The 21,578-nt window shown below is 42.0% G+C and overlaps 1 protein-coding gene across 20 annotated transcripts in view; it reads right to left on the reverse strand.

The window, feature by feature from the left end:
- LOC308060006 (poly(rC)-binding protein 3-like) overlaps nt 1–21,578 on the reverse strand; it is a 528,829-nt gene that overhangs the window by 137,572 nt on the left and 369,679 nt on the right. For 3 of the 20 annotated variants that reach the window (XM_080378164.1, XM_080378160.1, XM_080378158.1), the window contains exon 1: nt 5,865–8,572. The exons of 15 other annotated variants lie outside the window; for them this stretch is intronic. The gene's annotated coding sequence lies outside the window, so the exon portion shown is untranslated. Of the gene's footprint in view, nt 1–2,818; nt 8,573–21,578 lie in introns of those variants that run through there. 2 more of the 20 variants (XM_080378163.1, XM_080378162.1) reach the window with 1 other exon arrangement.

Consider the following 21,578-nt stretch of genomic DNA (forward strand, 5'->3'; position numbering starts at 1 on the left):
GCTAATGAGATCCTCGAGGTACACACACAGTTATAATTGAATGAAATTACAGAAAAGTCATTTTATGGTTTTCAAAGCTCAGATTCTGTCTTTCTATTTGTAAAAATCAGGGTCAAATGCTGAATGTGTGCTTTACTGCCCACTGATGAGAAAATACAAGCCAACGGGGGTAAAGTTAATAGACCACCATAAATAGAGAACTAGACAGCATGAACATTACACCAAGCACTTCATTGCCATGTTGCTACATCTAAAAGTATTCTTTTCTTGGGACATGTACCCCTCTTTGCTTTCTGTGAAGTGCTCTGCATCTAGGATGGTATTCTGCTTCCCTTGTTGCTACCAAGAGAACCAGACTGTTCAGATTTCATTTCAGTAAATCCTCAGATTAGCGCTAATATCTTATCCATATTTGCTTACCAACAAACGCATACCTATTTGTATATAAAAGATGACAGGAGTCTTTTTCTAGAGCTCCACTTGCTCTCCATGCAGCTGCCCAGAGTCCTGCTGCATGCCTGGGACTGCAGCTCTGACACAGCCATCCCCATTTTCCAAGGTGTAGCCGAACATTGATAAACCTGGCTTTAAGCATCACAGTCAAGTGCTTCTGTCTGATGGTTGTTTTTTTTTAAACTTTAGTTAAATTATTCTTTGTTTCTTATTACAGACATGTCCCTAACCTAGTCTATAAGCACAGCCAAAAGTTTTTCAGGGGACATACTGTGAATCTAAGAGGAATAAAACAGTACAGAACAAGACAGAGAAGCACAAATGTGTTTTTCTAAACATTTGCATTGCCTTTTTTTTTTAATAGTATTTGAAAATATTTGTCTTAAACTGCTTGTGAGGTCAAAAAGAAACAACCCAAAAATTACACATTCAGGTTTTCCTCTGAACCATTTTGTAGACTTTACCAGGTTTCACTGCAATAAATTCTACCAAGAAATGCTGCCGCGTCCTCCTCACGTGCTTGTAACAAGCCATAGGCTGTCTGAGCAACTAGATCATGCTGAGAACAACAGGTATGTGGACTCTTTTCACTCATTTTGAAAGTCTGCTCCTTACATATTCCATACTGCTACAATCAAATCCTGCCACTAATGCCCACATGCTCCTCAGAAGGGAAGTTTGTTGAGGTCACTGGGCTGAGTCTGAACAGTCCTAATCACCATTCAATGACTCCCAGCAGCGTCTAGCTACGACAGTCAAGCACGGACCTCTGAGGGGTGGGCAGAATAAGAAAGTTCATCTCATTAGAAAGAGTCTAAATAACCATTACAGCTTTGGGAAAAACAAGATCTGATTCAAGTGGGAGCCTGGTCTTTAGAGAAACAGAATTGGGGAAAAAAAACCCTGAACCAAATCAAAACGTACATTAACCCTTCTGGAAAAAAGATCCATTTATGTTTGTTTGTGGGGTTTTTTTTGTTTGTTTTGTTTTCCTTTTTTTTTTTTTTTAAGTATAGATAACTTTTTATGTTTTAAACAACAAGGATTTTCTGACAATTGTTTTTTGTGTCTCTGTGCTGAAGGCTTTCAGGGCTCAGAAAGCAAGTCAAGATGCTGAACAGCATGTGTGTACACAAGATGACAGTCTTTGGCAGGGGACACAAAAGCTTCAGAATATGGGTGAGCATGGCGAAGGGCCACCATGTACGTCAGGGATGATGGGGCTGTCTGCTAGAAATCTGGCATACTGCTCAAGTGGGAGTTTGTTAACCTGAACTTGATTTCTGTGCCTGATTGATAAATGTTAACATACGACTGCACTTGATGAATACTTTCATGGCTTTATTACCACTTTATAGGTGCTTGGACATATTATCATCTCCCTCTTCCCTCCTAGCCAATGGACACTACACTCCATAAAAACATACACCCTTAGAACTAGGTGGATGTCTCTCACAAAGACTTTCTGCTCGATTTCAATGAAAGAGAGCTTGCATTGAGCTGGTGTTTTTTAATAAAACCTCCTTCACTTAGTTCTTTTTTGTCTTGTGGAGCATCTATCAATCAGAAGGAGTCACCACAGGATGCACCCGATGGCAGGAGGCTATTTCATCCCCTCCCCCAGCCCAACACTGACTTTTCCCACCCAACACCCCCCCCCCCCCCGCCCTACCAACTTCATTAACTAAATGCACTGAATAAACCTTAACATCCCAGCTAAATCCTATTGGCCCTGGATTTGCTGCTTAATGCTAAAACCCAAGCGACCCATTTTTCTCCTGTTGATACTTCTATTGCTGATGGCAGCCAGCAGAGAAAAATATCCAACCTCAAAATATTTTAATGTAAGGAAAAAAACTAGAGAATTCATCAGTCACTCTTTCTGCTGCTGCTGCTTATGAACTTCACGTAAGCTCTACTTGGTTTGCCTAAGCCTCCCTTGCTCTTGTGCTTCATAGGCAATGCAGTAAGTCTGTTGCTTAGCAAATGAATGTGACAAAGCGCATCTGTTGTTAAAAGTGCAACAAGGTCTCTTTTAAAGAAAATAATCTTCCAAAGTCTTTGAAAAGAAATTTCTGTGCATTCTACAATCTCCTGCCGTGACCTTGTTATAAATGTGAGAAGATGGAGACCCCACTAACTGAAAATCTTTGGGAAACACTAACGACAGACAAACATTTTCAGTACTACAGTTTAATTTTGAGTTCCTATCTTTATGCTTTGCTTTAAAACATAATAGTTTGTCTTCACAATTTCACATATGCAACAGAAAAGGCTAAGAATTATTCACCATCTCCCTGCCACCTGGCTGCCAGCCCTCCCGCTGCACCCCAGTTGTAATTGCTGTACCTGTACCTAACCTCACCTTCGGTCAGCTGCCCAGTGCTTTCTCCTCAGTCCGTGTTGACGAGCAGGAATCCTGATGGTCACCTCCCAGCTCTTGTCTCTTTATTCTCAAAGCACCCAAACCAGATGATTCATCTAGCTGCAAAGTCTCCCTGCGGTAGCGTTAAGAGCTTTGGCTCCTGACCGCTCCTGGGGCCACCAGCCTGCCTTTACTCCTTGCTCCATCAGACCTCTAACCTGTCTGCTCCCATCAAAGTATCACTGCCATGGCCACCATGTGTTTTGCCACAGCATCCGTCACTCCAAAACCCTTCCCCCCTGCAAATACCGCTTTCACACCTCTGCCACACGCAGCTGTGGCTGCAGCAATGTCCTCCAGTAGCTTTGCAAGCTTCACCACAACCTCCTGCTGCAGCGAAACACCCTTGCCCTATTGCAAGGCTCCTTTGCAATTGTCCCTGCCCAGCATGCTTGGCACCAGCCCCCCTGAAGCAGGAGGGCCAGGTCACTCTCGGTTCCTCTGCATCCTGTCCTGCTTCCCCCAGCATGGAGCACTATGAGGGGCGCAAACCACTGTGCTTTGGCTAAGACCGCCTCTTGCTTTGCGATGGCTCCATAGCAAGTGGCTTCATGCAAGAAAACTGCATGCGAGTTCCCCTCGCAGCTTGCAAAAGTTGCTCACTGCATTTTCAGTAATCTGTCAAAGAAAGCTATTCCAGCTTGCTCCTGGGTATCTGACCAACACAGCAGTCTTCGGATTGGACTTATATTTTTAATACCACATTTCACTTTACATTAATATCAGACCTCAATGCCCTACAATACCAAGGCTGGTTTCTGAAAAGAAGGGCTGCATCCTGAAATGTCTACCCATGCATGCACACTCAGCCCTTCGCCCGGCAAATTCCTGTGGCATTCAGAGGCTACAAAGGCTGCAAAGAAACAACGAGCCTGGACATCCGGTAGAATTTCAGTTATCCTGAATAAAAATTGTATTTACAAAGAACTTAAAAGCAAATCTGATCTAACACTGAAGATGTGCAGCACAGGTTACACATTAAGATTATTAGTACTATATCCATTATGAGAAGGCTTTCAAATAAAAGCACTTTATTACTAATCGTGCACTTGTGTTAATGTTTTTCTTACTAATACCACTAATGGAGTGTTCATCATGTTTCTAGCTTCTCTTAAGTAACAAGAAAAATATATCAAGCCATGTAAGAATAAAATGGATATACTCATGTCGCTATGCATTATTATACTGCACACACTCTACAGATGTGTTTAAATATGGTCCTTGAAGGAAATAATGGCAAGTGACTTCAATATTACAGAAATACTCAAACCAACGTAAATTGGAGACCAAGAATGATAAGGAATAGAACTGGTAAAACAAACAGTTACATTCTAGAGGACTTGTTTTTGCACTATAGACAGAAAAAGAAAGCAAAGGGGCAAGGTTTTTTTTTTGACAGAAAGCAGCTAGTCCAGACTGTAAGGAAAGTAAAAATATTTTGGTGTACCTAGTTATAGATTTAGAAGGCACAAAGTAATGATCCATCAAGTTTTTCCTTTTCTTGAATATGGGTGGACTTCTAGATAGATGACTTATTAAAAGGTTTATGAGTAGGCAAGTCTCAGCTTTTCAGTTTATTTTCTTTTTATAAACTCTTGCCTGATTTTAGTATGGCCAATTCTTGAATTCCATTTTGAACCTTCTTTAGTGATAGTTCATGAACTTTGCACCAGGAATCTTTGTAGGGATAAGCAGTGGACAAATGGATTACCAGCTGCTCAACTCCATTTATTTATTTTTTTTCCTTCTTACTATTATTTCTTTTGTATACGGTTTTAGAAGTAGAACAATCATGACCTACAGCTAGGCTGAATGGTACACATATTTCTAACAGCAAATTATTTACTTTTTTTTTTTTAACATTTGAAAATAGACACACACAGCAGTTTCCAGCTATGACTGCATTTTGCTGTCTATAATCAACCCAAGAGCTGTTAAATTATCATTAGGTAATATGTGTTAATTAAGTGTTTATTTTCCCAGTAGGTAAGGGTTATCTATCAACTAGTAGGTTTACCAGAAACACAAATAAAAGTTGTACACTAAACAAAATCATATCCAGTGTAACTGGACATTCTAGCAGATGTATTGAGGAGATTAAAACACAGCTTTTGGCATATACTGAAAAAACTTCCTGCATCTTTAAAAACAGTAACAACAACAACAACAAAGCATGAATTCCAGTCTTCTCTTACTACTGTTATCATAAGGCTACCGTGTATTTCCTAATTTTTCTTTACAAAATCCACACTGCGAAGCTGACTTTTCCCTCATCGCACACCAGGCAGACCGATTGTTTACTCGGGCTGTTTACATTAGCAGTTCAAACACCCCAAAAAGCCTCCACAAACGCCAACAACTAAATGAAAGGCGATAACTTCCAACGCTAATACCCCCAAAAAACGGGACAACGCTCCAGCTCAGCAGCTTTCAGACAGGGATGCGGGTTTACGGAACGTCAGAAACTTCTGAGCCTCTGCCTTTCTGATCCTTCCGCGGTGGTTTTCCTTAGCCTCTCCCCATTTCACGTTAAACTTGCAGGGAGCTATTAATGGGACACGCACCCCACCCCCCCGATGGTGTGCCCGCACTCGGCGGCGGGGCTGCCGCCCGGGCAGGGTTACTCACCCCGGGGCAGCCCGCGCCTGCCAAGGGACGGTCCCCAACAGGTATTTCCGCGCAGGTCACTTGCGCGGACCGTAAACCAGCCCCATCTCCACACAAATCCCTTCTACAGCAACTTGTTGGTTTCAGTCTTTGATCGACTTTGCCCATCGCAGCCTGTCCCGCGTAGGCTGAGGGGCGAAACTCATCCCCAACACCACCCGCAAAAGCAGCGCGCCCGGCTCCCGCAAGCTCAAAACAAAGCAAAGCCCCCAGACCCACCCCCCCCGCACACAGCACCCCCTCCCCGGCCGCGCTACAACGCCAGCAAGCAGGAGGGGGTCCCGCTTGCCCGCCCCCTGCCCGGGGCAGAAGCACCCACCTGCAGCGCGGCCCCACCGGCCGCCCCCCGCCCGTCCGCCGTCCGCCGGGGGCTGCGGCCCGGCCCCTCCGTGCCGCCGGCTCCTCCGTGCCGCCCGGGAGCGGGCAGATGGCCGGGAGCCCTCAGCTCTGCCAGCGTCAGCCAAAGCGCAGCTTTTTTTTTTTTTTTTCTCTTTTCCTTTTTTCCCTCCCTTTATTATTTTTTTCTTTCCTTACCCTCTTCCCCCCCTCCCCTTTCCCCGATTTTCCTCCCTTCCTCCCCCAGCAGATAAGCCCGAGTCAGCCGGAGCGTGCTCACAACACCCCCTCCACCAATCATTTCAATTAGTGCCACATGAGAGGAGCTTCTACCCAAAATCTGCTTAAGAAAGGGCCAGAGGGCAGGGCAATCTCCTTTGCTCAACAATGACCAGAAGCTGCTATAAATACCCAAACAAAAGTACTGCCAAGGCCAGGAATGTTACATCCTAATGTGAAAAAAATCGTCAAGATCAGATGTATACCAGAAGTACAATGAAGGAAAAAATAATTTTAAAAAAGAGAGAGAGATTAAAAGCAGCTGCCACCTTCCTACCCTCTCTCCCCAATACATAACCTTGTAATATGTTATCAAAACTGTATATTTCTGGGTGCCAAGCTATTACGTTTTTGAGGTCCCGAGCAGCTTGCTCACAATCCCTTTGTGACAGCTGCAAGCTAATATTTATAGGTACCCAAGTCTATGCATCTTATATAACCAAGTACAGTGACCAGGGCTGGTCAGAGGTGGCCTCTAACCTCACAGATGCATTGCATCACACAAATAGTATAAGCAATTACTTCTCTAAGTTAACACATCAAGAAGTTCCCAATACGTCAATAAGTACATCAATACATTAGTACGCGCTCGTGCACATTTGTATTAAAACCTGGGGATTTAATCTAATTTGATTCAGACACATTTTATACCAGCATAGTCCAGCACTGTGAAGAGAAACTCCAGCCTGATGTTTCTAGCTGTATAGTGAATTAGAGCTCAAAACCAACACACACACCCACAACACCTTTGGTCGAGCAGAGTGCCTCCACCAGCAGTGCCTGGATCTAGAGCTTGTACACCACTTCGCAAATCTCTGGTTTGCACTGTACAAGTAGCTGGATGCTGACTGCTGCATCAGGGGGAGGGCAGGCCAGGGTGGGAAAAGAGAGTGGTTTTGGTCCTATTTGACTGCTTGTAAACTCTGCAATGCCTTGGAGATAATAATTTGCAGTCTGTTGATGGCAGGATGACAACAGCTAGGTTCATCTGAGGGGAAACCAATAGTCACTGTCACCTAATTCCCCCCACAGACATCCCTGAATGCAATCATTGCAGAAGGAGGGCACTCAGCTGATGTCCCTCCAACTCTCGTGTCTGAGTGTTTATGTACAAATCTATGTAAAAGTAGTTAATCCTATTGACTAACCTCATGCTCTTTTAGAACTGAGGTAAGAGCCATCTGGAATTATCCCCGTGTTTTCTCTGTTTGGTTTCCACCAACTCAACAATAAACTTCTCTTCTACTACAAATAAATGTTATTTTTTCCATTTCATTCCCATGCCCTCCTCTGATCATACTTGTTTGTCCTGCTGCAGTGAACACTGCTTTCTCATACTAAATCCATTCACATACAGGCTTATCCTCAAAGCGCCCTTATCCTCAAAGGATGTCCAGAGATGGTTTTTGCTGCTTTATTAATTCTCTGAATTTAAGCATGTGCCCTACATAACAAAGGGTGTACTTTTAGAGGACCATTTGAAGAAATACGTTTTAAAGAGAGAGTATTTAAGTGAATCTCATACAAAACCCTAGTCCAAAAAATCACGTGCACAGGCTTGCAAGAAGAAAACTGCCAGCAAGATTTCCAGACTTCCTAGTTTTTGCAGGGATAGAAATATTCTTTATTGCAACAAAGAGCTTTCAGTAACCCAGAGTGCACAGATGCAGAACAATAACACTAACACAAACAATACAGACTAAGCATTGTCAGGCCAAAGCTGGCAGCCTGCGGGCTGACAAAGCCCTCCCCAAGGACAGGGGAGAGCAAAGTGGACGCTCCCATTCTGGCACAGGCAGGGAGCAGGTCCACGCAGCCCAGCCCGGCAGCTGGAGATATGGCAGGACGTCCAGCTGTATTTGCAAGGTATTGCAATATAGCTAACAAACCCTGCCAGTTCCACTGGCTGATCTTTACGTAGGGTCCTGCTTTGACTTCAAGCAGGGCCAAGCTGGGTGCCCACTGCAGCAGTACAGACGTGCTTTGCATTGCAAAGGAGTGGACAGAACCTTCGCTGAAGGAAAGAAAAGTGATCCTCAACAACAAAACCCCCTCCAGGTAAGCAGTAAAAGAGTTTTAGAATAATAAGCCTACCTGGGAAAAACATGACCTATGACTTAAATAGCTGCATAGCTGTAACTGAGTAACAAGACAGCAAAAATAAGTCAGTAATGGATGATTGCAATGGAATAAGTCACTAATGGAAATGCAAGATTGTGTGCATGGTATAAATATCCAGCCAGCCAGGCAGATGGATAAATTGGTGAGACTGAGCCATTGATGACAGGAATGGAAGAAAAATATCCTTCTTTCTGAATTTTGGGTGGGTTTTGTATCTTTCACTTGCTGGATCATCCATCTTTACAGAGTTCCAAGAGAAAAAAAAAAAAGAAAAAAAAATAAGAAAAAAAAATACTATTTTCTCATTTTTCAAAAGGCCCTTTTTGAGTTGTTGTGTCTTGATCTGGTCCTCATTGTTTTGCATACTGCTTTCCTACACCAGCTTTTCCAACCTCTGGATAGAAATGGTGGAGGAATCTTGCAACCTCCCTTAGGGATGCTGAAAATGTAATGTGGGGAAAACTGCATGTATGGAAATACGCCTCACAGAGAGGTATTCAGAAGGGCTCTCCTTTGTAAGCTTGAAAGTATTCAAAATGCCATTTGCTTTACAGATCAAAATGCTGTATTTGATGAAAAATCTAAGGGACAGATGACAAATCTCCATAAACAGTGTTGCAAAAATAAAATCTATAAAGAAAAGGTACTGTTTTATTAAAAAAATAGTATATATTTACAACTTTAAACTGTTTATAAAATATTCCACCAATAGATCAGGGTAAGAATTCTCGTTTTATAGAAAATTATGACTATTACCTGGAAGAGCTTTAAGTTAACTCATTATGGAAATGGAAACCTGGATCAGACACATTGGGTGCTTGCCTTTGACATAATTTCCTGGAGAAGCAAGCCTATATATGGAAACCTATCCTCCAGCATTGGTTGAAGTTTTCCCTTAAACACTGTTTTGTTTGATAAGTGAAAAATGACAACACTACCAAATCATCTAGTGTTAGCGTTCTTTTCTTTTACATGTCCCCGCCCTTGGGAAAAAAAAAAAAAAAAGAAAAAGATTACACTGTTTCTTTGTCTGAATAAAATGTTGCAGTTCAGGAGATAAAGATGTATTCAGCTGAGCAATTAAATAGCTAAATAAATGAATCAGCAGAGCAGAAGTGACAGATTTAATTACTGCTTAGAGCTAGGAAGGGGAACTAATTATGGGGTTCATGAACCACATGCCATTCTTCTCCTTAAGCATGTGCTTCGATTCTTCTGGATCAAGCTCTGCAAATGCAGCAGCACCGTGCATCAGGTTTCAAAAAAAGAAAAAAATAAAAAAGAAAAAGCTATCAAAAATTTTGAAATATAATCTAATCTTTGAAAAAAAAAAAAAATAGTCAATACTCTGTTTTAAAAGCCCATGTTCACTTGACTCGCTACCATGAGTGAGTTAGAGGAAATTTCTTTTAAATAGATAAGCACTAAAAATTCAGTTCTCCAAAAAATGAAAGCACAATGAAGTTCACTGGACACGAATAAACCAAAGATTGCAACAGAAAGCTGTGGTAATTGAGGCATAAAGCATACAGCTATATCAAGTGATTACGAACCCTATTCATCAGAAGGTATCTGTAGCTGGGAAGCCTGAGAAAGCTGTTGATCTCTTCTGCTCTCTTCTGCTCTGGCCAGTCCACCACAGCAAGCAATACTGTTCAAAAAGATGCTTTTGTGGCCACCAACTGCAAAGCCACCAGCAGTGGAAAAACCTGTTCCTCAGTTTCTGCCTTCTGTCCTATTTCTCTACTTTACATTTACTTTACCGTTGTAATTTTATTCTTGTTTGATAAGACTGTCATTGACAATTATTTGAGCTTCACATTAAAATTATGAGGCTTGAGGTATAATCCCACAAACACAGAACTCTTCCCCTTGTGGGAGGGAGAAAGAGAAAAAAACCCCACATACTGCATTTGAATCACATCATTCAATGAATTGTATAATTTTGGCAATGGATGGAAACTGATGAAAAGAGACAGGTATCATTTCAGGGGAAAAAAAAAAGAAAAGAAGAAAAAGCACTAGGTATATTTTTTTTAACAAAATGAATTAGTAGAGGTAAGAGACAAGTTTTTCATTTGTAGCCAGTGGTTTTCAAAAATTAAAACGTCAATGTGTTGTGATGTCTGTTTCAGCACGATTTTTAAAATCAACACGTTTTCTTCTTTTCCTAAAAGTACTGTGAAGAAAAAAAAAAAAAAAAGCCACACAGCTGACCTCATACACCATACTAAAATACAACGAGACCTCCTACTCCACTGACTTTGAAAATTTTTGAAAAATAGAACACAATGCAAACAATAAAACATCTTATGGCTGGGAAAGATCTAAATCCACTCAGCTATAGCCACGTACTCCTTCCACACCACCAGTAATTTTGTCAGAATGAAAATAATTGTATCCAAACCCAGCGACGTAGGCTGCTCCCTGAGAAAGCTCACTGGACAATCACAAATGCCACCATCATCCAAGTTTACAACATCAGCTCTGCTTGGCTGAAATTCCATTCTCCGAAGGCAGCCAAAACCAAGGCCTATTGCATCAATAAAGTCCAAAAGGAACTCTATCTTGAAAATCAGTGTCTGGACTTCTGTATCAAGGTAAACTGTACCTGCAGGGAACCAGAAACACTGTAGATCCAAGATAAGGTAAAAGCAGGGCTATAATTATTTTTTTAAAATGGAATTACGGTATAGCTTTATAGGAGGGACATCCCTTGCCTGCAATTCCAGTGCATTTAGATCAGAAGAAAATACACTCTACCTAGACACACAGCAAAACAGGGAAGAGCTGACCTTCAAAAAAGACTCAGTATCTGCAACATTATGTGCAAGTTGCATTAGCACTCATACCGTATGAATTTTACAGCATCTGTTATCCATGTTAATGAAGTGTGATGTCTATAGAAAGTCACTAAGGTTGTGAACCTTGCAAAACACATGCACAACTGATATCTCATAGTAGAGTTATTATGATTGTATAAATAACCTCAGTGGAGCGTGAGGAGTTGAAAAGGATCCCATGGGCAGGGGCAGATAGTCAGCAGATTGCCGAAAGACAAAGCAAGAATATACTCTTAGTGCGCAAGACTTCTGATCTCAGGAGGCATAATCAACTGTCTTTATCTAACAGTCCCTGCCAGGATCACATGGAAATGACCATTTAAGTAGTCTGAGGTATCCCTCTCCAGATAGGACAGGATCAGTATTTGCACTTGTATTCAAAAGCACAGCCCCAGAGGAATACAGGGCATTTAGAAGTGGATGTCATGCAGAAGTGAGCTCAGCACCTGAGAGGAAGGCTGATTCTACAAATCCACCATCTTCTGCTGTCACTGCAGGGCAATGCAAAAGAAATCCCTTATGCAACACTTGAAACAGGAGTCATGGTTAAGTATAGATCAGAAGTGAATTTGTCATTTTTTTATTTATACCCTTTTGCTCTCAGTCTTGCACTTGGATGTCCACCTTTAAGTCTTGCTTAACATCATTTTGCAGTGTTTCGCCACCCAGCCGATCTAGTGCAGTAGATGAAACAGAGTGAAAGCAGTAGGTTCTCAGTAGAAACCAAAACCAAAACGGTGCACAGGGTGTCTTGAGACATGAATGTCTCCTCCGGCAGCATCATAGAAACCCAAAGCTGGCAAGTATTCCCTTCCTATTTTCAAAGGGTCACTGAGGGATGGACAGGAAGGGAGGACTTTACTAGCAGGGAAAGGATTAGCCCTAACAGGCATGAACTAATTTCTCTCCTGCAAGAAGCAGATGGCAAAGCAACATTCCACAGTTCTGGGTGAGCCCTGGGTTTTCAAACAGGCTCTGACTCTGTGTTTCGTTGTTACAGGGAAGGTAGCAGGTCATTTTTCACTGCCATGGGGAGCATTCCAGTTTATCAAAGCTGCCCTTGGGGAAGTTTGCTTGTGAAGATTTACAAAGGAGGTGACTAAGTATGCTAGTGGGTGTAAAAGGAGTTGCTCTCCTTTTACAAAGGAGTACAAGTACAAAAGAGAAATTTCTGTGTTTTTTATATAAAGTCTAAATAACATTTATACACCACTAATCACAGAGCTAAAAATAATTTAAAATCACCCACAATTTTCTTCTTTGAAAACTCAAAGCAGTGATTTTTATTATTTTTTTTTTGGAGTGCCCTATTGCATTTTCCTCATAGTTCATCAAAGATTGGAAGCAAACATCCAGTCTTCACTGAAGGACTAATATAAAAAACAATCAAGCTCCTTGACAATAATGACAACTGAAATAAGAGGAGCCACTGTCCAAACCAAAAGCTGAAGTAGGCATCCAGCCATGATGCCCAAAGGGTTTTCACTGAGAAGGGCAAGGATGCCTGCATACAAACGTCAGAGCTTGCTTACTGTTGGAATAAGTTGTATCTGAGAAAAAACAAATATATGCCAGAAATAGGAGCAGCAAGGAAGCATGTGAACTGGCTAGAGGGCAGCCTTTGAAGACTGAGGCTGACCAAAACTCAGAGATAAGTTCCTCCTTTCTCCTAGTGCAGTGGTATCCCAAAGAGGGAGAAGCCATAAGGAGTATGAAATAAGGAGTAAGAAAACTGATCCTCACAAGCCTCACGATACAGCTCTTGACCTAATACAGATGACAAAAAGGGGATTATAATACAGCTCACTGTGACACTTTTGAACAATTAGAATAAAAAGCTGTCTGGATCTGTAAAACCAGAGAAGCAGTTACGTTGTAAAATTCTGACACTTTGAAAATCACTGGCTGCAAGACAAGGGAATCGTACAAGCACAGGATGAACCCAGAGAGCAATTCACAGATCTAAAGAAATAGTTCAATTCCATCACTTAAGGTCTGAGGTTTGCCAGCTTGAAGGAACAAAGCTCCAGGGCACAAAAATCAGTCAGTTGTGGAACAGACTTGGGAAGTTCCACTTCTAGACTCTGAATTTGGCTACTAAATTTGTAGTCTTTGGAAATTCCCATGGCAGAAAGTGTAGAAATTACCAAGCCCAAAATCCCCAAAACACAGGGAAGCTGGAAAGTCAAAGCTGAACCACCTTTGTGGTTCAAATCTCAAATGCAGAAAGTGATGGCAGGACATCCATCCATCCATCCTGAATGAAAATTGTTCGTAACACTAACCTGTTGAATTTACAACAAAATACCTGGGGTAGAAAAATGAGAAACTCAGATAGCCAGGAGTGGCGAATGAAATGCTGATAACGTCATATACATTTTGGAATGAGTAACATGGTACAGACAACACTGAGACCAAGGACGTTCCCTGAATTTCTAAATATAAGTAATGCCATGATTATTCCTCATTTAAGACTATAAACATTTTGCATGCCTTTTATTCTAGAGCCAGCACAAGACTTTTCAACAGCTCAGGCAAAATTGACAGCCAGTCCTCCTAAAATAACAGATGGGACAGGGCCACCCCTGCCTGCTGCAGAAAAGCTGGGAATTGCAATGGAGAGATCTAGAGGATCCATGCTGCTAATCTGGCTGTCTCCCGGGACTGATACCAGTCAGCTATCACAGCTGCTGGCACTGGGCATTCTACCAATAGTTTCCACTCCTACTTTAGGGACAGCAACAGTTTCAGACAACCTGTTTTTCCCTGTCCTAATGTGGACAAAATTAGGGGGGGGGGCGGATGTTAAGGGACATGCACTTTGTCTTCCCAGCAGCCTGCTACCTTAGGCAATTTCTGCTTTGCCTGTGCTCACAGCCAGCCCAGTTTGCTGCTGGAAGCTGAGGACCTAATTTAACTTTGCTGCTTCTGCATTCTCAGAAGATTCAGTAAAGACTATGTTCACCAGCGTCATCCTATAATTCTTCTGAGAGACGGGGGCCTTGACCCTAAATGTACAAAACCCGCCTGTGTCAGTCTTAATTCCATCCCCAGGGACATCAGTATAATATCATTCTCAAAAATGCAAATAGTTCATCTCTAATGATCAAGAATGTTTTAATATGCCGTCCATATTGTGCTTTTCAAGCTCCTTATGAAAGAGTTTGAGTGCACTGAAGTTCCTGATGTAGAAGGCTACCATTAGATATTTCAATATGCTGGTGCAACAGAGGAGTTATCAGTATGCCAGGGCAGAGCCCGACTAGTCTGATCAGGAAACTACTGAAGAGCCGCAGAGTAAATAACAGATTTTAAAATGGGAACAGCTTTGAAGTGGCTATTGGCAGTTTCTCATTGGACGCTACCATCAGAACATGCGTTGCATCAATGTTGGCACATAACACTCAGATTTCAGTAAATATTAGTGCTTGGAGCTAGAGTTATTAAGGCCTTATGCAGGTATATTTGTCACAACTTTTCTGACAGATTGTAGTGTTGTTGGCCAAGACCACTAGCGTAGCAACAACAGGAAAAAAATGCAGAACAGTAATTTTTTTCAACATAAAATCATACCTTGCCATACCATAATGACTTCTTATATCCAACTTCATATCCTACTTTGTTCCACTATTTTTTTAAATGTTTGGAACTTTACTGAGGGAGAAATACTTCAGTAATCCTCACCAAGTCCAGACCCCCTCTCCACCTACAGATTTCCACTGTGCCCTCTTGAGATTCACTTTGGCTTTTGGTGCCTTCGCTCCATGGACATAAAGTAATAAATTTGTCCTACCTTGCATAGCTGCTATTAGCACGACCCATTTAGATCCTGGAGCATTACAACATTAGGGAAGAAAACTGGCTTATCCAATGTACCATTTTGTGTGTACATTTCCTACTGAGTTTTTTAAAAAAAAAATCTAAATTTTTTTTCTTGAACATTTGTTTTTTCATTTTCTTTTCTAACTTCCATGATCTTGTTTCACTTTGTACCATGTTGTGTCTCCTGATACAGCTGTCTTCCTCCTTCAGTCACTTTTCTGTGTCATATAACTGCGATGAGGTTTCTCTCCATGCTTATTTTATCCATCATTGCATTCTTCTTATTTCTCCTATATTGCCAGGCTCTCTAGGTTGAGAAGAGGTAATTATTCCCAAACTTATTCACATCTTTATATCTCCTTTCTTATTGCTCTGAGCCTTTCCTTTCTTTTTTGTGCACCATCCTGCTTCCCCTCCCAAAAGAATTTTCTCCCTTCAGGGGGGCAAAGGAGAGCCCTGCACCAGCAAGCATTCCTGGATGAGGAGGTAGGGAAATTAGAAAGAGTGACTATCAGAGAGCTTTTATTCTGGATACATGTAGGCCTTTAGCTATGTGTAAAACACCTGAGATAATGAGTGCTTCAGGGCAGGGACGGTATCTGCCTGAAATAAGCATTTCTTCAGTGCTCTGCGCAAAAAAGCTGCTAACCTTGCAGAGGCCTTAGAGTTGCTACAGCTCAAACCTCAGGTGACTTTACAGGTTAAATCTTACATGTTGTACCCAACTGGGAAACAATATCAAAGCTGCTGCACACTACAAAACATGTGGTTTAGGGGCTGATCAAAGCCCAGGTGCTGGTGGTTCCCAGATGCTTATTCCCTTGTCCTCTGCAGTGGACTTTCAAAAAGTGCAAGTCAGGAGCAACCAATGCTGTCATTTACCTTGATTTCAGTCATTTGGAGAATCTAGATCTGTCCTCAGAAAAAGAAGTTAAAAGTCTCATTGTTAAGCCTCGTTACAAGATGATGCTTATGACTGCAACTGTAACTTGGCATTTCAAAGAACTCGGAATCCAGCAGAACTCTTACAGTAAGAATAGGATTATTTGTTTTATGTATAGTGATATTAATTTTTATATTTACTTCCCTTTCAGGGGTGGCAAGTGCATTTTTAAAGTCCGGTAACTGCTTGGTTCCAGAAGGTGAGAGTCTCCTCCCTGCACACCTAGATAAAAGTTAAAGTTGGCAATACATCGCTTGTATTGAGCCTTACCTTGTTAGGGCTCAAAACAGACACCCACTGGTTTTGTGCAGAGCAGCAGCTTCAGGGAGAAATGAGCACCTCTCCTTCTGGAGTGATTCGTGATCAAAAGCTCGCAGGACTCAATCCTGCAAGGCGCTGACATAACCTGGTACCATGCTTTGCTGCTTCAGGGTGCAGTGCTCAGCCACTGCCAGGATATACCCAGGAGTGATGTCTGTATGCACCTGTGTGTTTACAAGAGGCGGAACCTGCCATTTGATGTCTGCTGATGAGTGAGGAAATCCGGGCAGCTGCCTAAAGATGAAATTTGCCTCTCGTTTGGGGTATCTGCTTGCTATTCAAATCCCATCAAAGTATCTGGAAGCTTTGCTGCCTCAGTCTTCCTCACTTTTGAGGCAGGACATACACACACATGCGTATGTCCATATCTAAATATGTGTCTGGCTTATCTGGGTATAGTTTTCAGAGAACACAGAGAAAACACAGTTTCATAATTTCAGAATATTCCTAGGACTCATCCACTGAACTGTAGTGCAAGCTGCACCAGAACCTTTAATATTTCAGAGGTGATTATTTTGGTATGATCACTTTTTCATTTGTCTGTGTGCATTTTCCCAACTGTTCATTCTTCTTTCTACTCCTTCTCTCTCATCCATGCATGCATCCTTGCACCAACCCTTCCTTTCTCTACTCATTTTTGCAAATGGTTTCCCTTTGATTTTTTTCCCCACGGTTTGAATTTTATGAGCGTTGCCTTCATGTTTTAGTGTATTTTCCGAGAGGACACAAAAGAGAGAGAAAGCAATACAGAAAAAGAACAACAATTACTTTATAACTTTTACTACATACCTAATGTCAGGCCATTTTTACAGGGAAGGCAGGGAACACAGAAAGAGAAACTCCCCAGAGTTCTCTTTTTTTCTAGACTATTTCAATACACAGCCCAGTAAAGAAGATTACTAGAAGTTCTTCTGAAAGTGCAAGTCATTTCCCAACCAGAAAAATAGAAAAGAATATCAACTCTGGCAAGTTAAATTTAATAAGCCTGTCCAAAAAAGATTTTGAAGAGCAATTTGCTGAAGGCATAAAACCAATAATAAAATGTTTTTTAAGCACATCAGAAACAGGAAGTCTGCCAGAAAGTCTGTAGGGCTTATAAGTGACTGGCGTATGAAAGGGGAGCTCAAATAAGATCAGACTGTACAGCAGCAAAGTGAAAAGAATTCTTTACACAGGTGTTCACTGTGGAAGAGACCTGGGAGGTTCCCAGGCCAAACCCTTCCTTTACAGGGAACAAGCCCCTTAAACGTGGTTAACCAATAGCAAACACATAGTAGAAGTAAATTATCAGTCTTCACAATGTGGAGAGATTTCTAGTGGATCAGTGCAGGGAAATGTGCCGTTCAACATAGTCGTTAGTAATTTGGATAAGGCTGAATAGTGAGATGACAGCTAATCACGGTAGATTATTTAGGGTAGTAAAACCCAAGGGTGATTGAAAATCTGCAGAAAGATTTCAATTCTGCGTGATTGGTGATAAAAGTATGAATGAAATGTAATGCTGATAAATATTGAATCTGGAAGAAAAACAGAGTCCTAACCATACACACTCAGTGATGAGCTTCAAGTTAGCTGTTACCACTCTGAAATCTGAGTACTGCAACTGGAGTACTATTCTCTGCAAACATCAGCCTAAAGCAAAGGGAATATTATGAATTATTATTATTATTAGGAAAATGAAATAAAAGAGAGCAATCTCACTACCACAGAGAGAATGTGCCTTATCTTTTGAGTCCCGAGGGACTCACCTGAAGCAGAAAACTTACAAACAAGGATGATAAGTAAGATAATTGATGGTAAGGGACAGTATCTGTGTGATGAACAACAAGGAGGTTGAGACAACTCAGTCTGTAAAATAGAAAACTCAGAAAAAAACATGTCAAACCACTAATGTCATGTGCCATATTGAGAAGTGTAAAACAGGAGAGGTTATTCACCCCTACTAGTAACACAAGAAGGAAAGAGAAGCAGAAGAAATGTTGGGAGTGTCAGATTAAAGCCTAGAAAAGAAAAAACTTCTTTACAGAATGAGTAAGTTCTAGAACAAAGCATTAGAAGATATTGCAGATGTTAAAAGCCTGCATAAATTCAAAACCCGACGAGACAAATTCATGGGTCATCCCTCTCCCCTGCCCAAAATTTATTAGAAATAAAAGTATGATTTCTGGCCAAGTACCTAAACTTCAGAAAGGCTGGGAAACGTACTTAAAAACGTATCCCCTTAAAGCTGCCATCCTACACTCTTGAAATATATGTTATCATCTATGTTTAGAAAAATATACCAGGCCTACCAGTTTGGCCCAGCGGAGACATTTTTCTGCTCTTACCACTGGTAGAGCTGTGCTCTGAGCAGAAGACCTGCACACTTCAGCACATAGGCGCAGGGCTGCTCAACCAACCACTCATGACAAGTATCACGACAGCAAAAGAGGGGCAGAGGGTTTCTCAGCTAGTGCAGGGAGCTCTGCAGCATCTGTACTAAGAGCCTAAGGGCTCTCCAAACCTGGGTATTCACCTGGTATAGTCAGAAGCTCTGACCACCACTCTGTGGTGTCACCAAAGCTAGGAGATTATTTCAGTCATCAATGTAGGTGTTCCTCGGAGGACTTCTGGGACCATAAGAAGGATAAAATCTTGTCTTCTTGAGAAAAATCCCTCTGCTCACAGATTCATTGGACAGTGCAGTCCCTTGTTGTAAGGTAGGTCTTGATACACAGCTAGTGAAAGATTTTTGAAAGAGAAATCATTGCCCATCTTCTGGAATGAAAAATCCCAATCAAAGTCCACACTTTCTTCCCTTCATTTCTCCAACCCATAAGGCCTATCAGATCGATTCTTTAAGCAGAAAAATATTTGCAAAGATTGACAAAAATGATGAAGTGGTTTGCATTTTAAGCAGAAGAAATAAGCAAGACAGAAAAATATTAAAACAGATTTAAGTTGAATTTGTCCAGGTTAGTAAATCACCCAAACTGACCTATTTTTACCTTGTACTTGTTTGCAAAGTCTGCAGAACTCTTCATTGGTAGGGATTAAACATGCTTCACTGACTTTTGTTGTTCCATTTAACAAAACCCCACAATCTGTTCTGGCAGCCCAGTACACATGACCACTCCTACAGTATTTCCTAGCAGCAATGAATTACATTTTGGTAATAATAATGATTTGCATTTTCACTGTTCTTTTTCTTCAAAATACAAAGTGCCCCAGGAATATTATTTAAATTCTTAAAGCAGCCATTTCAGTAAGTGAAAACAAATTCTGGTGTAATTATCAGGTCGGAAGCTATCTTGGGGACTCATTGGGTCCACTCAAACATGATCAACTTTGTAGTTACATCTGAGTTCAAAGGTTGTTACAGGGACTTGCAGTCACCTTTGTCATATCTCCAAGAATGGAGATGCCACGGGCTCTCCGAGTGTCTGTTCCAGTATCTGACCACCCCACCCATGCCACCAAGGCAGAAAAGATTTTTCTGATCGTTAGACAAAACTTCCCATGTTGCAACTTGTGTCTGTTGCCTTGTGCTGTTACGATGCACTGCTTAGAAGAGTCTGGCTTCATCTTCTTTGTACATCACCAGTAGGTAGTTTAAAATAATTTCATAACCCTCTTATTCTCATCTTCAGGCTGAACAAACCAGTTCTGTCAGCTTCTCCTTATACGTCCTGCGCTCCAGCCACATAGTGCCGCAAGCGAGATGTCAATGTCCATCTTGTACAGGGAAACTGAAAGCAAGAGACAGTCCTCCAGGCAGGGTCTTACAAGTGCCAAGCAGGGGGCAAGCAAGAATCACTTCCTTCAGCCTGCTGGCTACGCTCTTGCCAGTACAGCCCAGGATGCAGTTGACTTCCAGGATGCACTGATTTGTGTTGGAGTTGTTGTCTGCTGGGACCCCTAGGACTTTTTAGGCAAAGCTGCTTTGTAGCCTGTTGGTGCCCAGCCTGCCCTGCTGTGTGGGCTTGTCCTGCCTCAGGTTCAGGAATTTGCTTTTGTCTGTGCTGGTTTCTTAAACTTCCAAAGGTTTATGCCAGATTACTTCTCCAGCTTGTTGAGAGTCCTCTGAATGGCAGCCTGTGCCCTGGCATATCGTTTTCTCCTCTAATTAGGTATCGTCTGTGAACCTGCTGAGGGCATGCTTTGTCCCAGTGGTTACATTTCTGGTGAAGGCATGAAGGAATGTCAGCACTGGCATTGATCCTGATAGATATTACTAGAAACAGTTCATCAATTGGACTCTGTACAACTGTTCAAAACTCTTGGAGCCTCATGATATGGCCAGTGGTACATTCACCTTGTAGTCCACTTCCCAAATTCATGTCTCATGAGTTTGGTTGCAGGAATATCATGTCACAGGCCTTGTCGAAGTCAAGGCAAATAACCACTGCTCTGTCTTCACCCACCATACCAGCCATCTCCTCAGAGCAAGCTCTCAGACTGATCAGCCACAATTTGCCATTTGTGAATCCTCGTTGGCTGTTCCCAATTGCCTCCTTGTCTTCCATGTGCCTTGACATGGTTTTCAGAAGGGTTTTCTCCAAGGTCTTTGAGGAGTCTGAAGGGAGCTTTATGAGCAGATAGCTCCTCAGATCTGCTTTCAGATGGATGTAACGCTTGCATTTTCCTAGTCCTCAGAAACTTTTCCTGTTCCTTAGGTATCTTTTAAAGAAGATAGAAAGCAGCCTTTGCAGTGACCTCAGCCAGCTTTCTGCACACCCTTGGGTACATTCTTTCTTGTCCCATGGACTTGTGTGTGTCCAGTTTGCTTATTTGGTCACTAACTTGATCTTCCCAGACCCTGCCTGTGAGATCTAAGGACAGAACTTGCCAGTAAAGACCAAAGCGAAGATGTTGAGCTGTTCAGCCTTTTCTGTGTGCATTGTTACCAAGTTCACGGCCTTGTTTCACAGCCCCACATCTTCCTTAGGCATCCTTTTGATTCTGCCTCTGGGAGCTGTTCTTGTTGCCATTCCCATTCCTCACCAGTTTTGAATCCAGCTGAGCTCTGGCTTCCCTAATTCCCTGCATACATGGACAGACAATGGTCTGCACTGCTCCCGAGTAGCCCTCTTTGGCCTCTCTGCCCTCTCTTTTTGCACTGGAGACTGGGCTGGAGCTTCCTGCCAGTCTGTTTTGCCTGTGTGACTGCCTGGGCAGTGGGCCTGGCTGAGACCATGTTTGGGGAGGCTGTCCTCAAGGAGGAGCGTTGTCCCTGGGTCCCCTTGTCCTTCAGGGCACTCTCCCATGGAACCTGCCAAACAATTCCCAGAATGACCTGTTGAACCCTCTATTTTTATTTGCTCTTACCATTCTGAAAACTTCCCATTCTTGCTCAAAATATTTGTTCATGTCAAACAAAAGATCTGCA

The sequence above is a fragment of the Falco punctatus genome, assembly GCF_963210335.1.
Source record: "Falco punctatus genome assembly, chromosome: 3".
Lineage (NCBI taxonomy): Eukaryota > Metazoa > Chordata > Aves > Falconiformes > Falconidae > Falco > Falco punctatus.